This window comes from Falco punctatus (genome assembly GCF_963210335.1).
Source record: "Falco punctatus genome assembly, chromosome: 4".
NCBI lineage: Eukaryota > Metazoa > Chordata > Aves > Falconiformes > Falconidae > Falco > Falco punctatus.
In genome coordinates, this window is record NC_137583.1 from 59,062,689 (window position 1) to 59,080,795 (window position 18,107).

At 40.8% G+C, this 18,107-nt stretch overlaps 1 protein-coding gene across 3 annotated transcripts in view; it reads left to right on the forward strand.

Moving 5' to 3' along the window:
- The window catches only part of DPP6 (dipeptidyl peptidase like 6), a 571,473-nt gene that overhangs the window by 105,196 nt on the left and 448,170 nt on the right, over nucleotides 1-18,107 (forward strand). Inside the window, exon 1 of one of the 3 annotated variants that reach the window (XM_080383696.1) lies at nucleotides 1-18,107. This exon is cut by the window's right edge and continues 26,108 nt beyond it. The exons of the other annotated variants lie outside the window; for them this stretch is intronic. The gene's annotated coding sequence lies outside the window, so the exon portion shown is untranslated. 3 annotated transcript variants of the gene reach the window in all.

Consider the following 18,107-nt stretch of genomic DNA (forward strand, 5'->3'; position numbering starts at 1 on the left):
CCCATGGCCGCGGCCCAGCCCCGCGCTGCAGCCGGGAGCTGGCGGGACTCACGCTGCTGCCCGTTGGAAACAGCGTGGGGAGAGGCGGCGGGAGGGACAAGAGGGAGGACAAGGCCCCACCGAGCAGGGCAAGGCTGCTCGGCGCTCAGCAGGGCTGCCCTGCCTTCTCCCCGCCGAGCGCGGCGGGAGGGGGGCCGGTGCCTGGCGCGGCGCGGCGGGAAGCGGGCGCTGGGCTGGGGCGCCGCGACGCCCCTGCGTTGCCCGGCTGGCAGCGTGTGGGGCTGCGCCTGTCTCTGAGGAGAAAAACGGCTTAAATCTCGGTCACCGTTCTCCTCTAAACTCCGGGGAGCAGGGGGAGACAGTTTTGTTCCCAGACAGCGATCTGGAGCTGTGCACAGTGCCAAACTGGGCGGTGCGAGGTGTGCTGGTTATGTATTTGCTTGATGGATCCTCCTCCTGGATGCCCCTCCCCTTTGCCTTTCTGATAGTTGCCAGATTTTGGGTTGATGCATGGCAATTGGTACACGTGTCAGTTTTTTTAAATATTAAAGAAGGAACTGTTATGCAGCATCCCTCATATTTCTTGCTGATGCTCTTCCGTCAGAGATGTGAAGACCACTGAACCAGAAGTTAGTCCTAAGATTTAGTTTATCACCTGCATGTCTATAAGATCAGTCATCTGAATGCCCTTAAGAGAAAGGCAATTTTTTTTTGAGGATTAATCTCAAAGTAGGGGGGAAACCATTCCCCAGGATAATGTCTCAGTAATGCTTCATCCGGGTTAAAATGCTGGTGTTTTTCATCCCTTAAGCACTGGGCTAATAGAAGGTAATAATTGGGTTGATTATAATGTTTAGTTTGTTTTGTTGGTTTATTCTGTTTCCTGCTGTGAGAAATAAATTTAAGGTGGCTTTAAGTGTTCCATTTTGTAGCTTGAAATAAAAATTAATCATAAGGCTCTTTCTTCTTTTTAATATAATGAACTGTTTCAAGTTGTAAGATTCAGCTTGCGTTGTACGCCATCTCATACAAGCTGCATGCTTCACGGAGTTAAATAACAGAGTCAGGGCTTTTAATCATAAGTAATGGCAAAGGCAGAAGCAAATTAAGGGCTGCAGGCAAGAGCAGAATAATGTGTCCTGGTGAGATTTGAGAACTGATGGTTTATGTATTATTTCTACTTCAGGAGCACCTGTGGGCTTTGCTCATGGAAGAAGGGCCAGGTGTGGTAGACACAGGTTGTGCAGGATGTTCCTGATGGACAACAAGAGGCAAAAGGTGGACAAAATACACAGATGGAGCAGAGGATGATGCAACAGAAATATGCCCAGTAATGTTTTTAGTAGCTCTGTGGATGTTACAGACAATTGGCAGCAGCAGGAGTGGAAGAGGTCCGGTCATGGCTTCTTGAGGGAATTTGGAAGCATGAAGAGACAGTGATGTGCACAAAGTGGTTCCAGGGCACAAGAGCTGCAAAGGAAAAGGTTTAAACTCGCAGTTCCCAGGTGATATAAAGAGACAGCAAGTAACTTCATTCTAGGTAGGAAAACCTCATTATGGAGGTGATGTCATACTTGAAGCTGGTTTGTTTGTTGTTTTTTTTTTTTTTTTTTTTTTTTAATAAATAAAGCTTTTAGTAATATTGCAGAAAATGCCAGCTCTTCCCTGGGAACTGAGCACACAGTTGCAAAGCCCCGAGAAGAGATTTGCCAGCTGAACCTTGCTGAAAATTTCAGATTTCTGGAAAACCAATGCATGGAAAATGAATTGATAGAACTTCAAATATTAAGAATTTGTATTAATATTTATCAGTGTGCATGTGTATAAAGTATGCAAATTCAGTGCAATTTGATTATCATAGCATTTAATATATTTGGCTGATTGCTTAACTCATTACCATTTCCAGCCTGCCTCTCCAATGCTTTGTGCTCAAGGCAGTCATTAACCGCCTGGGCAAGGAGGAATAACCCTTTGCCACAACAGAGTTGTTGTGATTTACTCTCATTTTGCATGAGTGGAAATCATTTCACATGCTGGGAAATAACCTGAGAGGGCTTGAGAATCTTGAAATAAAACAGCCATAGGTTAAGGGAAGATTTTTACCCTGACGTGACAATTTTGGCTGATACTCAGTCCATAGATAGACAGACTAAATTTGTGCTGCTCCTGTGAAGTTTTCCTGCTGCTGCCTGTGCACCACCCTGAGAGTCCCTTGCAGTGTCCTATGTAATTCTTGTCTTTTGCATGGCAGCGTGCAAGACACATGGTTGCATTTGTTGCACATTTTTGGATGTGGCTGTTAATAATAAACTGATCAGTCATTCCTTGTTGTTTTTGGTGTTGTAGAGGACTTCGTTATTGGCTGACACTGTAGTGATCCTGGAGTTCTTCAACGTAAAGCAAGCAGAAGGCTCTCTTCGCTTGCCCTATTCACCCCTTTTGGTCTGTTTCGCTGCATTTAGTTTAATTTAGTTTTAGTTTAGAAGGTTTCGTTACCTTCTCTACTGCTTAGTTATGTTCTCTGCTGCTCTCCCCCCACCCCACTTCACCGAGTCTGTAGCTGTTTGGTATGATGTGTTTTCTACTGCAGTTAAGCTCATTTCCTTTATGTGGATGTTTCAGAGTTGGAAGCAGCCCAGATCATCTGTTTGCAGTGGCTTTAGGTTCTTGGCTTCTTTGTGTCAGTAGGATGCCTCCCTGGTTTTGACTTCTTTTAGCTGCTTTCATGGCTTGATGGTCATTTTTCTGCTAGGCTGCAGTTGTCTATTCTGAAGAGACCAGGCAGAATCCCAACTCTCTGTCCACTGGAAGAAGGTAATTGCAGTGTTTCAGCATTCTTGAGTAGGGACTCCATATTTTCCCTCTTGCTTCTGCTGTTTAGTCTCTTGGTTTTCTCTACTGCTGCTTCTGCCTTCCTTCATGGATAAACAGGAAGAAGTGGCACTATGATGCTTCTGTATTTCACCACATTCTGGTTGCATTCTACTTTAGTCCCTTGTCTGAACTCATCACAACAGATATGCTACCAATGGAAAACTTCCCTTTTGTTTCAACAGCCCATGGTTGAACATCTCCAGATCTCCTAGCTGAGAGAAACTGAAGCAGCAACCTGTGAGCAGACACATCCCCATTCAGTGCTGTAGAAAGTGAATTCAAGTCAAAGCCAGTCCTTGGTGTTCATAATTTTTTTTTTTTTGTCCTGTTGATCATCAACTCAGTGGTCATTTCAGTTAGTTCCATGATCTCTTTCAGTGACTCCCATGAATTCTGTATTTCATTAGCATCAATGACTCCCATGAATTCTGTATTTCACTAGCATCCTGAGCTGTATGGGTTAGTTGTTTCTAGATCTAGCGTGCTATGTTTTAGTCCCTTACCTCAAAATGTTTTTTGATTGTAATGCAATGCAGCTTAAAGGCTCAGGTGACGGTTCACCCTCCTATATCACATTGAGATTTCCTAATGTTTTACTATAATTAAATCTGTAGCTTGTGCTTTTCAACAGTGGTTGGTTCTCCTGTATGTCATCTACTGTGAACTTCATGCACTACTTGCTCTTGATTTTGTGGCTTTCTTACCGACATCTTGCATTTGCCCATTGGTCTCAACATAACTTTATTGTCTGTTATCAGCTCTTGCTCACACATATTATGGTTTGCTGTTACTGCCTTGTCAGTGTTGTAGGGACAGCATTGCAGCTGGCTGTTCAATCCTGCTGGAACAGAATTGGTCATTGACCTAACAGACGTAGCTGCCAACATGGTGATTGAATTGTTGGCAGTCCTTTCCTATAGTGTGTACACATTGATAACTCTTGGATTTGCTGAGGTCACATTGTGTAGCTTTGTTTAATTGGAAATCTCTACATCTTCAATCACTGCCTACATTGCCTTCTCTCTTCTCTGAATGGTTGTGTTTTTCTAAAATTAAAAGGTAGTGATTTTCAGCACATGATATGCCTGTCTTTCTTTTGCCTTCTTCACCCCCAGCCTTCTCCATGTACCCTGGACCCGAATGCCTGTGTATTGGTTCTGCTTCTTGTTTCCTTTTTACCTTGGGCTTCAGTACCTGTTCTGACTGTTCCTGTTTTAACCTTTTGTCTGTCAGATCATTTACCTTTGCTGTTCGCAACCATTTGTCTAAAGTCAGGTGCAATTCAAGCCTCTCTCCTATATGATAGAATCAAATGTTCCAAACATTTCTCTGATTAAGGTTCTCTGATGCCTGTAAAGTTACATGCTGATTGCAGAAAGCTCCTATTACTACCAGACGTGTCCCCTCAGCACTATGTTGCTCAGCAATGCTTGGTCAACAATGAGGAACTGCACTGTTCAATTTCTTGGTTCTGGCTATATGAAGAAAGGTATTTCTCTCCAGGCTTTCCCGCCCCCCCCCCCTTTCTTTTTTCCCTTGAATGTTGGTACTTACTAAACACTCTTATTAGCTGTTACTGGATTTGAGGCAGTATTCCTGGCAAGTCTGTCTCATAGGCCTTTCATTTTTTTCCCACAATTAAATTGTAATAATTCTCATCTTTATTCCTGATATTTAGCTGTTAATACAGATTTTTCTTTCTTTCACTGTCCCCATGTCTGTGCAAACATTTTGTGCACAAAACTGCTTTCCTCCAGTTGCCAACCAGAAATCTGAATCCCCATCTGTCTGTCTTAGTTTCTAGCAAATAATCTTGTGTCCTGTTACTCTTTTTTTTCCTCTTTTTTTTCTATGTTTCTGTGGGTTTGTATCAATTGCTAGGTCATAAGAATTCTGATTTTTAAAACTGAACTTTTGTTCAGAGAAATACTTGAAAAAATGCTGTATGTAATAAGAAAGCTGTGTGAAAACATATTGATTGACCTACAATCTTCACCAGACTCTTTTCAAGATCTGTTTTATCCTCTTCTGCTTTCATGATGTTTGGCCAGTGTGGAAGACAAATGATTCAGCAGTATATGAGGCAACAAAAAACTTTATTTCATTTCTGGATTGAAAACTAAGTCGTGAATATTGTTACTCACCATTACATATCTATGTTTTCTGGGTATTCATCTTTATAGTCTTGCAAGTGGCCATTTCCCAAGCTTTCAGGTCTATTGTTTTCTTTTCACACATGGCTAAAGTAAGAATTTCATAGTATTCTGGACCTCTGGTTTTCCTCAGTCCACATCAGTCTTATTTTTTGCACAGACTGTGGGTAAAGTTGTGATACAGACATGCTTATTGTAGGGAATGAGAGCTTAATCCAAAACCAGGATTCAGACGATTAAAGGTGAAGCTGTCAAGAATTTAGCCATGTAAATCTAGAATTACAGTCCTGAGACCCTTGGCTCAGCTACAGCCTAAAACTGAAGATACCTACATGGCTTTAATATCTTTTTAATCTTAGTCTGCTAAGTACCTGGACAGCCTCTGTTTTACGCTAAGGTTTGTCTGTTTTCTGTAGTGGAACAGCCTCCTGCCTGTGCTGTGTTAGGAGGAAGTGTCCAAGTCCCAGCAAGGCTGTTCTAGTAGGTGTACCTGCCAGGAATTCATGAAATCTTACTGAAAAAAACCCACAGCTGCTGCTTCAGGTAGAATGGTGGAGTACAGAGGAGAGAGAGTTTATCTTTTTTCCATAGGACCTAGTGGTTGGTTTTCACCTGTATGAAGTGCGAGACTCTTCCTCTGTATGAGTGGGCTCAAGCCTGTATTTCGCCTCCTAGATATAGAAGAGCATTTTCCCTTTATCCTTTACAATGCTAGCTTGCATGCAGTTTGTGATTCATGGGACAAGGGACACCACAAAGACCCACTGGCCAGCTGATTAAAACACTTACCTTTGACTGGGGAGTCTTAGGTTCTCATTATTGCTTCTCTGTGTGTTTCTATATTTTGAATTAACCAGTTACTGGTTATGGCTTTGCGTCCTTCACACTGACATTGGATGGCTTGTTCCATTGTATTTGTAAATAGCATACCTGTCCTAAAGAGCCAGGTGATAAACTGTGTCTGTCAAATAAAAACCTATTTAAATAAATGTAAGTATCCATTAGGCCAGGGAAATAGCAAGTTTACCTTGCTATTTTTGCAGTAATAAAAACACTTGGGAAGAATCAGCACCTCAACTTCAAAAGGAGTTTTATACAGGAGAAAAATTAAGGTGGGAGAAATATGTGCAAAAGAAGTTTACTCCTTTCAATGGCTTTCTGAGATCCCCCTTTGTTTAACCTTTATCCACAACATATACTTTAAAAGCATTCTCTCCATACCTGACCTAAGAATCCTTAAACAGATCTTCATCACTTTAGTCTGTTGCAAATAGAGATTGGAGAGAAATCACAAATCTGGCATTTTATACACACAGCCAATAACCTCTAGTGAGGTGCTGTGACTTGTCTGTGCTGGCACTGGTACCTGTGACCTTGGGCAAATCCTGGAGGCTTCCTTGCTACTTCTAAAATAAAAAGAACCTACTTTGTAAGGGGTGTTAAGACGTACAGAGTAACATACTGAAATACTTCACTCTTCTGCAATTACTAGTTTTGTTACATAGTCTCGTATATGTCTGAAAGTCAATCCAGGCATAGGTCATACAACTGGGTTGTCACAGACCCTGTCCCTCCTTTTAGGAACCCTGGGAAGTTCTCATATAGCTGCACCAGGCTTATGCCTGACCATCACTTATGCATAGACATTGTTAACTCTTCTCCCTCTGGGATCCTAAAATCCAGTGAATACCTTTTGTAGCCATTGGCACAGGTGTTAGTTGGTAATTAGCAGGACTTCCTCTAGAAATGTGTATGAGGATTGATTGGCCTGTAACCAGACTTAAGAAGGACCCTCAAAAGGCCGGCTGTATTCAGGCTCTGTACTTTGCAACTCAGTAGCAAAAAAGTAGCAGCTCAGCTGGGCGTTAGAGTAGGGACATGCTTCCTTCCCTGGGCTTGGAGAGCAATCCCTTGCCCTTAAGACAAGGGAGAAACATCCATTGCTGCCAAGCACTACAAAACTCTAGAGTGCTACTCTTGCTTGTCTATTGTCTATATACAAGCATTAGCAACAAGAAGAAATGTAATGGAAAGGTCAGAGCATAATGCTAATGAACTGGATGCTCCATCACTGCATGTACGTTGCCCCAGTCAGTTTGGGCAGACATAGATTGTCTTCCAGCAGACCTCAGCTTTAATTAAATTTATTGAGAGGTGAAAGAAGTACTGTGTTCTTACTGGCATTTTGTATTAATATGTTGCAAAATCACTAGACTAAGCTACTTTCGTGGTTTATGCATTTTAGATGTACATTTTCTGGATTGCAAAATAATTAATATTTATGTCAATGCAAATGTCTTTCCTGTTTATGCTATGGTCTCATTATTGTCTTATGTTCCTCTCCTGTCTGTTATATTTGGCTATTGTATTCTCATGTACATTGAGACAATAATAGCCTTTGTATTACCAGTTTTTATGGTTTTGAGAGTATGTCAGTGTTGCTTAACATTTTATAGTGAACTTTCTCCCATCTTACAGTCACAATCTTGCAGTCATGTTTATATTGGAAAATCTAATATTCAATTACAGTCTTTTTAAAGGCAGTTTCTGTTCATGATGCTTATGAAGGAACTTTCAAATAGTAATTTTAGTCATTTGAAAAGCAAACAACAAATAAAAACACTGTAAGTAAATAATTTTAGGCCTCATGATTTTTAGGCTAATTGCAGTATTTGGGGAAGTCCAGTACTGGAAATAATTCATACCTGTTGAAAACATGCAGCGCTGACTTTTTTGTGTATGTTTTTTATATCATGTATTCAGTGATGCCTCTGGGTGCTATTTGGAAATATAATTAATAATAGCTTGAATAATTGGACAGAGTACAGTATAAAGAATTACAAGCATGCACATGCAGAGGGGAGAAAACACTGGTTTGGGGTGGGTTTTTTTGAAGTTTTTCTCCAGTATGAAAATTCCCATATGAAAAACACACTTTAAAGAAACATAATAAATCTTCAGTAGAGTTCTTAAACTTAACTGCAGCAGGTGCTACTGAAAAGATAATAGATCCTCCAGTATCTTCTCATTAATTCCAGGTTATTACATACTGTACTAAACATATGGCACCATATTAGCAGAGTTTCAAAAAGTACAGACAGGCAGAAAGTGAGAGTTTATGTACATTTTCCCTTATTTACAAGGAAATGTTCACCCAGCTTAAAAAGATACCAATTCAGGTTGAGTAGTACCTCTGAGCCCCATTCGCAAACCAGAACTGTGACTTTGTCTGGTGCTATGAAAACACTGCACAAAGTCCTAATCCAGGTGCTTAGAAGTATGTACAGTGATTTCCCTCTCTACTAGGGTAAACACATGTAGGGGAAAATCCATACAGTGAAATAGGGTTGTTTTTTGTCCAGGAATGAGCCATGATGGAGATGCTGAAAGTGTTGAGGGATATACTTGTATGTCGGGACCATCTTTAACAAGTGTGTTTTTCTGCCATGTCCCTCTGGTTGTCAGATGCCAATTGATGTTTGACTTTCACCTCTTAAAATACAATTTTTTTTCTCGATTGAAGATCATTCTAAAAGCTACCAGTATCATAAGGAATAGTATTTCAAAAGTACTTTGTGATGGGTGGATCACCTTGGCTGTCTGCTTGTTTTAGTGAGATGTGGTGTTTGTTCCAATATCCCACTCAATATAGGACTGAGGATCAATTTTAGTTTTAGTTAACTGCCAAGGCCCAAATAGTGCAGAAGTTATATTTATGTCAGTTTAGGTATTGAAAACTCCTTGAAACAGAGTAAAGAGCTACAAATGCTGCTTGGTTTCCTGATTGTGAAAATACTGTAGGAAAAAAACACAGTCCTGCTAACAAATCATGTCAGCTTAAGGATATTTCTATTACAACACGTTCATCTAAATGTGACTGTTGTATAGTGTGTGTTTATATGTCTTCTAGTGATGACTTAGTTACTAAATACTTTATTATGTTTTTAAGTACTTTATTTCCCCTCAAAAAATAAGTGCAGCCAACCAGCGTTTAGTGCTATGCATCATTGACGAGGTAGAAATGTTTGAAGTGTGACTGATAACATTCTGGTCTGCTTCAGACTATGGAGAGCTCGATTTAAGTCTGTGTTTAACCCCAGCGATTTTTTTAAAAACTCTCTATATTTCATGTATTTTCAGTCCATCTTGAAGAAGTGAATAGAATTGGTCCAAGCCAGGTCTCATTTGTGACTTAGTAACAGAGAAGTTCTGTTGGGCCTGCCCACCAGAAAAGGGCTGCTGTTAGACTATGTGCAGCCATACCTATCTTGCACCAGTATTTATTTTTTGTATGTACTTCCAAAAAATAATAGTTTTTTAATTGCAAAACTCATCATTCTTATGAATTTTGCATGTACAAAGAGAGAACAGTTTTTTGGCCTCATTGGAAAATCAAACTCCCAAGATTTTTCATAGGTAGTACCCTCACCAGAAACAGTTGTTTTGTGTCTGTACTCATACGCTTTTTAGACTCTCAGCAACTTAGGAAACTAACCAAGAGCTCACCACTTGAAAGCCTCTGAAATAGTAAGGTGGATATTATTTCTGCCTTTCCTCTTTTGATTTGCATTTCTGGGCTTCTGTTAGAATTGCTGAGTTGCCCAGAAATGCTGCAACACAGTAAACAAAGCTATTTTTGCTGTTCTGTGCTGGGTTGAGGTCCAGACTTCCTCTTGTCTTGTACTGTTGCTGTTGAAGCTTTTCAAACTATATTAAAGCTTGAGGGCAGTACAGATCTGTGGGAGTAGGCAGGCCTGTCTGTGTTCCCTGGAGAAGACAGAAGCTAGGTGTTCAAAATCGTTTGTACTCCTCTGTGGACTACTGGATCACCTGGCAAGATGAACTGGATCTAATCTGGGTTCTGGCACGTGCCCACATTTCTGTCAGCTTCCCTTAGCATGCATACTGGCTTTCAGGGCTGCTGTGCAAGACAGAACCACACCTGATCTCACCACAAGCCTGCTGGTGCAACCTCGACTTGTCCATACTTCTTTGCGTCATATAGCTAGAAGATTTTTGATCTGGTGCTCTGAGCCTTACAGCCAGATGAGCTATGGTCTGAGCAAGGAAATGTGACATTTAGAAATTCTTTACTACTTAGTTCTGCTTGTAAATAGAGGGCAAGGACATACTTGTTGCAATAGGAATTTTAATAGAATAAGGTCTATTACAAACTTGCATGAAAATGGATTTGCATTAACAAGTCTAGTTTATACTTTTCATAAAATAAGTTACATGTAAGACATTTATAGCTTGCTACAGATGCCAATGGCAAGTGGACCTGTGAACGCAGTGCACTCTGAAATCCCACTGCTCAGGCTGTCAGTATTGTTTTCACACTTCAGAAGTTGGTAAGACTTCACTTACTATTTTTTTCTAGGAGATTGACCACAGAGAGTAAAGAAGCCTTACAGAGGATAAACAGTTATTTTCTGAAGGCTTTGAGATCTACTCTGTGTTTGACTTTCACAAAGCATTTCACATGATGTTAATAGTTTAGGTCAGGCCTGTTGCTAAACTCCCCCCTCCCCCCACCTTCTGTTTTCAAATAAGAACCAAGAATGATAGTAATGTCCTGGTTTGGCACTGCTTGTCAAAGTACCAGAGGCTAATACATGCCAAGAAAGATGCCCCTTTCCAGCCTGACAACTTGAGTAGGCTTTTGAAACGGGGTGGTTGAGTTGGTAGTAAACCCTGTCTTAATTTGGCCACTCTGCACTTGAATAATTGATCCATGTAGTAGACATCTGATTGTTGAGAATCTACTTTATCACTAGATAAGATTTAATGATAAAAACATAAACCAAATGTTTAGTAAATAAACAAAGAAACAAGAGTTACAATACCAAAACATGTCCCCAACATTATGCTTAGCAATAGGGATTTTCCTTACCTGTTCCAAGCAAGTCAGCTAATTAACTTCTACAACCCATCACACCTGCTGTGCCCTGGAGACTTCTTAGAGCTATATCTCCTGCTTTTCTTTTGTTTTTAAAAAGCAACCTGCTTTCTTTGTAATGTAAGTTAGAATATTCTAGCCTCAATCTGTCCTCCTTTTACAAGACTTCATTTCTTTGTTACTTGTGATTTGGTACCGGGACATCACAGGTACCATGACAGTATTAAATAATATCTTTCCCCTGTCTTTTGTAAGATTTCTTAATTAATACTTTTATGGCATATATGGATTGGATTATATTCCTGGCTTTAGGCTTTAATATGTCTACCCCATTTTATAGCCTTTTTAAAGGGTGATGAAATGAATTTAAAAAATACATTATGAGGAATATTAGCAGCCTACAGTAATCTTAAAATCTGTAATATGTAGCTCACCACAGACTTTTCTCAGGAATATATGTATATGTGTTTATGTATATATGCAGATAAAAGTTAGTCTTTTAGTGAACGTGTAAGGCTAGAAAATCAAAACTGCCTAACCCTTCGCTTCCTTTAACTTACACTTTGTTAGGTTTGAAGGGATTTGGCAGACTTTCCATTGCAAGAGTCTAGTGCTATACCGTATGCTCAGAGACTTATTTTAGGAAATACTAGACTATTTTCTGACACAATACCTGACTTCAAATGCAGCAGCCGTATGTCTGTTGCCTTTTGTTGTCTGTATCTGTCGTGCCAATTGCTATTGCTCAGAAGAGGTATAATTTTAAGGAGGCATTCCTGGTTTGGCTCCGATATCACCTTAAAACTGATGTCTTTGTCAGACTGGGCCAAAAACCTGTGTTCTATAGTGCATCAATGGAGGGGAAAAAAAAAAAAAAAAAAAAGAAAACAAATATACATATCTTCAAAGAATGCCAACATAAATTTTTGAAGCTGTGCATAGGAGTAAAAGAAGTCTCTTCATGTTCTCTTCTCACTTTCATTTGTCTTCTAGTTGCAAAAAGAGCCAATTTGACCTTTTCAGGACTTTGACTTTTCTCATATATACAAATTTCTAGTGGTCAGGATAGACTTTAAAAGAATCAGTGAAAATAATTAGAAGTACTGATGTGAGGCAGGAAGAAAGCTTGATTCTTGGTGTGTCCATGTGGTGGGTTGACCTTGGTTGGATGCCAGGAGCCCACCAAAGCAGCTCTATCACCCCTTCCTCAACTGGACAGGGAAAAAAAAATTAACAAAATGCTGCTGAGTTGAGATAAAGATAGGGAAATCACCAATTACTGTCATGGGCAAAATTTTCAGACTCGACTTGGGGAAAATTAATTTAATTTATTACCAATCAAATCAGAGTAGGATAATGAAAAATAAAAACTACATCTTAAAACATCATCTCCCCCACCCCTCTCTTCTTCTGGGGGTCAACTTTACTCCTGATTTTTTTTATGTCCTCCCCCAAAATGGCACTGGGGGATGGGGAATGGGGGCTATGGTCTGTTCATCGCATGTTTCTGCTGCTCCTTCCTCCTCAGGGGAAGGACTCCTCACACTCTTGCCCTGCTCCAGGGTGGGATCCCTCCCATGAAAGACAATCCTCTATGAACTTCTCCAACACAAGTCCTTCCCATGGGCTGCAGGTCTTCATGAACTGCTCCAGCGTGGGTCCCTCCTACGAGGTGCAGCCCTGCAGGAGCAGACTGCTCCAGCTTGTGTCCCCCATGGGGTCACAAGTCCTGTCAGCAACACTGTTTTTCAACATGGGATCCTCTCTCCACAGGACCGCAGGTCCTGCCAATAGTCTGCCCCAGTGAGTGCTTCCCATGGGGTCACATTTTCCCTCAGGCATCCACCTTCTCTGGTGTGGGGTCCTCCAGGGGCTGCAGGTGGGATCTGCTCCACTGTGGACCTCCATGGGCTGAGGGGCACAGCATGCCTCACCATGGGCTTCACCAGGGGCTGCTGGGGAATCTCTGCTCCAGCACCTGGAGCACCTCCAGCCTCCTCCTGCACTGACCCGGGGGCTGCAGGGCTGCTGCTCTCACATCATCTCACTTCTGTCTGGCTGCTGATAAGCAGGGCTTTTTTCCCTTCCTTAATTACATTATCCCAGTGGTGCTACCACTATTGCTGATGGCCTTGGCCAGCAGCAGGTCTGTCTTGGAGCTGGCTGGCATTGGCTCTGTTGACATAGTGGAAGCTTCTGGCGGCTTCTCACAGAAGGCATCCCTGTAACCTTCCTGCTACCAAAACCTTGCCACGCTAAAATAGAGTCCATTTTCCAGTCTTGTTCTTTTCTGTGGGGGAAAAAAAAAAAAAAAAAACCAACAAAAAAATCCCAAAAACCCACCCACAACCCTCTGATGTTTTGGGCTGGAAAACTGGCGTGTATTAAAACATTTTAAATGCTGTAATTGTTTTGCAGAGCGTTTTTCTCCAACGTAAACATCAGTCAGAGAGTTAACCATGTTGGCTGAGAAGTAGTTGTCTGACTGAGGCATTTTCTACTCCGGTGCTCAGCGTGGTTGAGGAGCTGTAGGTACCAGTTCAAAATTAGTAGCTCATTATGTACTAATCTTGCATGTCTCGGGATACATATTTTTGGGCAAGAAAATCGGTAGGGTTTGTGGAATATTTCTTTTTTTCTTCCCCAGATAATTCAGTTAGCCAAAGGGCTCCAGAGCAACACGGGCTATTTTGTAAAGCAAGGTTAGTTTAGTGGCTTGTTGTAAAGCAGTGCTTGCAGCCCAGTGAAACCCTGTGCGTGCTGGCCTTTGTCCTTCTGCAGGTGAAGAGTTACTAGGGCTGGGGGCTACTGCTTGTGCTAGGCTAGGAGAGGGACTCGGATGCTGTGCCAGTGAAGTATGCTCAGAGTAGGTTGTCAGACTGTGACTGGATGCCTGATTTTTACTGCTCCTTGTGTGCTGATGAGAAGGGGGAGGACCTCTAAGTTCTAATTTTTCTGCTGGTGTATATTTGCTTTTCAGTAGGTGGCTCTTCTCTCCTGACTGTTTTCTTGATGGATGCTTTGGCCAAAAAAGTGCTGTGCAGTGCCTCACCCTCAGTTCACTTCCAAGCGTGATGCAATGGGGTGAGTCAAGAGATTATCTAAGGTGTTTGCTCATGGTAAGGGTCCTTATTGATGAATGTGTACATTTAGGATCTCTAAGAATAAAACTGAAGATTATATTATATGATTGCATTAGTTTATAACAGGAATGCATCAGGGGAAGCTGGTGTCTTGACAGCTGTGATGTCTACTGATTTGTTTCCAAAACAGACTTTTTAGTTCTTTGAAAAGCTATTGGAAAATCTACTCCTGCATAGGAAGAGGTTAAGGAAGGTTTGTCCTGTCATTACATCCTAGAGTTTTTTTTCTCTGAATTCATTGATAAAAGCAATAAGATGTTTAAGTGCAACTGTTAGCTAATGTCAATTAGGCCAGAGAAACTTACCAGGAATTCAGAGGACTCTTGTTGTTTGACTAAGCAAATAGACTCTTGATACTTTCCGAGTTCTGCAAATATTACAGTCTGTTACTGATGCAGTGGATACACACAAGGACTCTTAGGAATTTATTTTAATGTTCAGAGTATTGATTGAATAGTATTCTGAGTTTCTCTAATGTTGACATCAGTTTACAAAATTATCTCTGATAATGTGCTAGTTCAGATTATGGAAACAATCATAGATTTTGTGGCCTAAAGGGGATCATTATGCTAACCTAATCAGAGTTTCTGTGCAACACAAGTCCACAGGGGACCTGGTAGAGCTTCTGTGCTAGTTTGGCTGGTAGCCTTTACTTGCAGAGTGTACTGCCTCTTACCTTACATTAGACTGGAATGCTTTCTGACCATTCTTCTGCTCTATGCGTGTACTGGGACCCAATATATGACAGCCTTCTGGTCAATGCCAGTAGCTCAAAGAATCCGATGAGGAAGGGGAAATCTGGAAGGTTTCTTTCTTCTGTTTTTGCATGAGCTTGTGTCTGGTTGTGTGTTAATACTGGAGAGTTGTTTTGATGTTCTACAGAAAGTAACATCAATAACCCTAAAGAGCCTTAAGACAGATGAATGATAGAGATAAAGATCTTGACATTTTATCAAAGTCCTGTTTGAGTAAAACTTTAAACAAGGACTTGGGGGTGTGAACTGAGGTTTCTTGTTTAGGAAACTTTGAATAAGTAATCTGAAAATGGTAGAAAGAACAGTCTTGCTAGAGAGTGGAAAGAAAAACAGGTGGAAATCCTGGCTTTGGAGAGCTTAGAAGAAGATATAGGGGCCTTGTTGAATGTCGTGAGGTTTGCACAGGCCCACTCCTCAAACTTGTCAATGTCTTTCTGGATGGCATCACAATTACTAAAGGTTATGTGTGAGCAAGATCCAGTTAAAAAGGTGTATGAGTTGTAACTTTTCATCTTAAAATAGGAGCAAACTCCAGGTCTGCTGTTCCAAAAGTTTTGAGTGTACCCTGGTCCCTGCATTCAGGCCACAATTTTATTAGTTCTAGTAAATGGTGAATACCTACCTAAAGCAAAGCATACTATGATATTAAGGGGATGTCTGGTTCACGGACATAGCCAATGTGCAGTTTTATTTTGTCAGTTGATTTCTCCATGTCTTTGCTCTCCTGGTTTTAGTTCTCTGCAGTTTTTCCCAATTTTCCGTGCAGTGGAAGGGTTATGAACTTATGATCGATGCCACCAGACCTGTTTTTTACATTCTTTTCTGAATAGCTTTTTGCAGCTCTAACTTTGAAATAGTTTCAAAAATGCAGTTTTGCTGTAAGCGCAGATCCACTTACACTGCTTAAGGCAACATACCTTTCATGCATACCCAAACAGCTTTACTCAACTACCATTTGTCAACAGCACTTCTCTTGCTCTAGGCTATTTTGGGTAGGATATGTCATTCAAAACCAGGTCATTCTAGCTATGTGATTATGTGAGTATCTTTAGTCATGCACCTCCCCATTAATTAGTACTTGTTCCTTCAAGTTGATTAACAAACTAATTTATTCTGCTAATCGCCAGAAGATTTGACCCCTGACCTGGAGAATTATCATAGATTTGAAACAGAACAATGTTCAAGATTTCTTCTGTGACTAGCTTATTAGAGATCCTCTCAGCTGTTGACAGTCTGCACAATCAAGGGAACAGTTCACTCTTGAAATGGGTTCCTATCAATGGTGTACTATGTGAGGAACAGCAGGAGCTCTTTTACAGAGAGGAGAGGCTAAGCATTGCTTTTGGAGAGCTTATCTGATTGACGATCCACAGAAGTGTTCATGGCATCCTCAGTTAACCCCAGCTCTGGAGCTGAGATTGGGTTCCAAATGCTGGGGTTTATGGGCTGTCCTCCATTTTAGGCACTTCCTTTTTACTTCTCTTCTAGGATTCCAGCATCTTTGGCTTATATCATTTGCAGAAATCAGAAATTCTCCATTATAAAATTTCCCATGACTTCTCTTACAAGAAAAGTGTTAGGCAGGCAAAATTCCTTTGCTGTGAAAGTAATGAAACTCTCTTCTACCTGAAAAACACTTCTGTTACCTATTTATACTTGTAAGGGAAGATAATCTTTGTGATTATCAGCACTGTGGATTTCCTCAGGTTCAACCTTCATGAAAGAGTTTAACAACCAAAAAGGGGTCCTGACATATAACTTGATGTCTCCTGGTTCCCTAAAAAGACAGTTTGCCACTGCCAGTTATCTTCCAGGGGAAAACAATGTTTTGTAAGCAGACCTAAACTAGCTTTAATTTGTTTTAGGATTAGACCCTTTACCCTTTTGATTCTCTAAAAGACAACTATGTTCAGAGAAAAGCAAACTTAAAGTTACCTACTGTGACTTTCCTAGAGCCTTCAGAGGTAGAGTATCTTCTGGGATGTCAGGATTATTTACTCTTGCAGGGGCTCCAGGAAGGATCGTTTCAGCAATGCTGTCTTTGGGAGTTGAGTGTTCTTCATATTTAGTGAGTATGCCCCTATTTTGGGTGTAGGCTTCTTCAGGGAGTTCTCTGAGATATAAAGAGGCAAGTTCTCATTCATGAGTTTTCTGTTCAAATCATATGAGTTCCAGTTTAACATTCTGAAGCTGGAGAAGCTTTATGTCTGTAAAAATGAAATTTGTGTGTGGAAGATGCCCACTTGAGCAATGATGTGGCACTGCTGGGGATCTCTGGTATTTTAATATTGAATGTAATTTTAGAATACTTAGTAGAATGTAGTTTCACAGGATCTTTCATTTAGTTTAACTTAGGTTAGATTTATTGTTGGGGTAATTCTTTTATGAGTTTCCTCAGATCCAGCCTGTGTGTAAAATATTGAAGATCATTAAGGCTTTTGTCTAGAGGTGGACTGAGGTCTAAAAAGAGCCCCAGCTTTTCAGTATTCCTTACTTCGTGCTGCTGCATTCATGAACTCAGAAGTGCAACTCACCAGGGGATGCAGTCACAGCAAGTAACTGGAAAACCCAGTCTTTCGGGGAAGCTTGTCTTATTCTGTGAGCATTTTCTTACAATGAGATGAATATACTCAGTCACTTCTATTGTTTTTAAACAGACTGCTGTATTCAGCAGCTTGCTGAAGAGCTTTTCATGTTACCTGTATTTAAGAACTGCTGGATTGCATTACAGATCAATCTAGCCCCAGCTGCAGGGTTCTGCAGGGGTTCATCGGTCTTTCCGTGCTTATGGAAGCAAGTGGTGTCTTAAAGAAACACATTCCTGCCACTGCCATCAAAGGGACAATTTATAGGCATAAATGAAACCTGGAGAACAGTAGTAAATTGCAAAAAGGCCCCAGAACATTAAGATCTTGTAATCCCAAATCCATTTTACTACTTTAGGGCTGGGTCTATTCTCATTTAGAATAGTGTAAAACCAGAAGGAATAATGTTATTGAAGTCAGCAGGAGTGGTGCCTGCTAAAGTGAGAACAGAATCAAAGTATAATCAAGTGAGATATGTGTAGTATAATGAAAATCATCTTTAAAATACCTACTCTGACACATGATGGTTTGAAGGCTCTGAAGGATTCTTGCAGAATTGTATCATTTCAAATGTGGCCAGTTTCCACAGAATAGAAAGATATATATTTTTGCACATTTAAGCCCTGCAATCTCCCATGAGCACCTGAGAGCCATACTGTGGACATTCCGTCTTGTTTACCCATAGGAGAAATAAAACA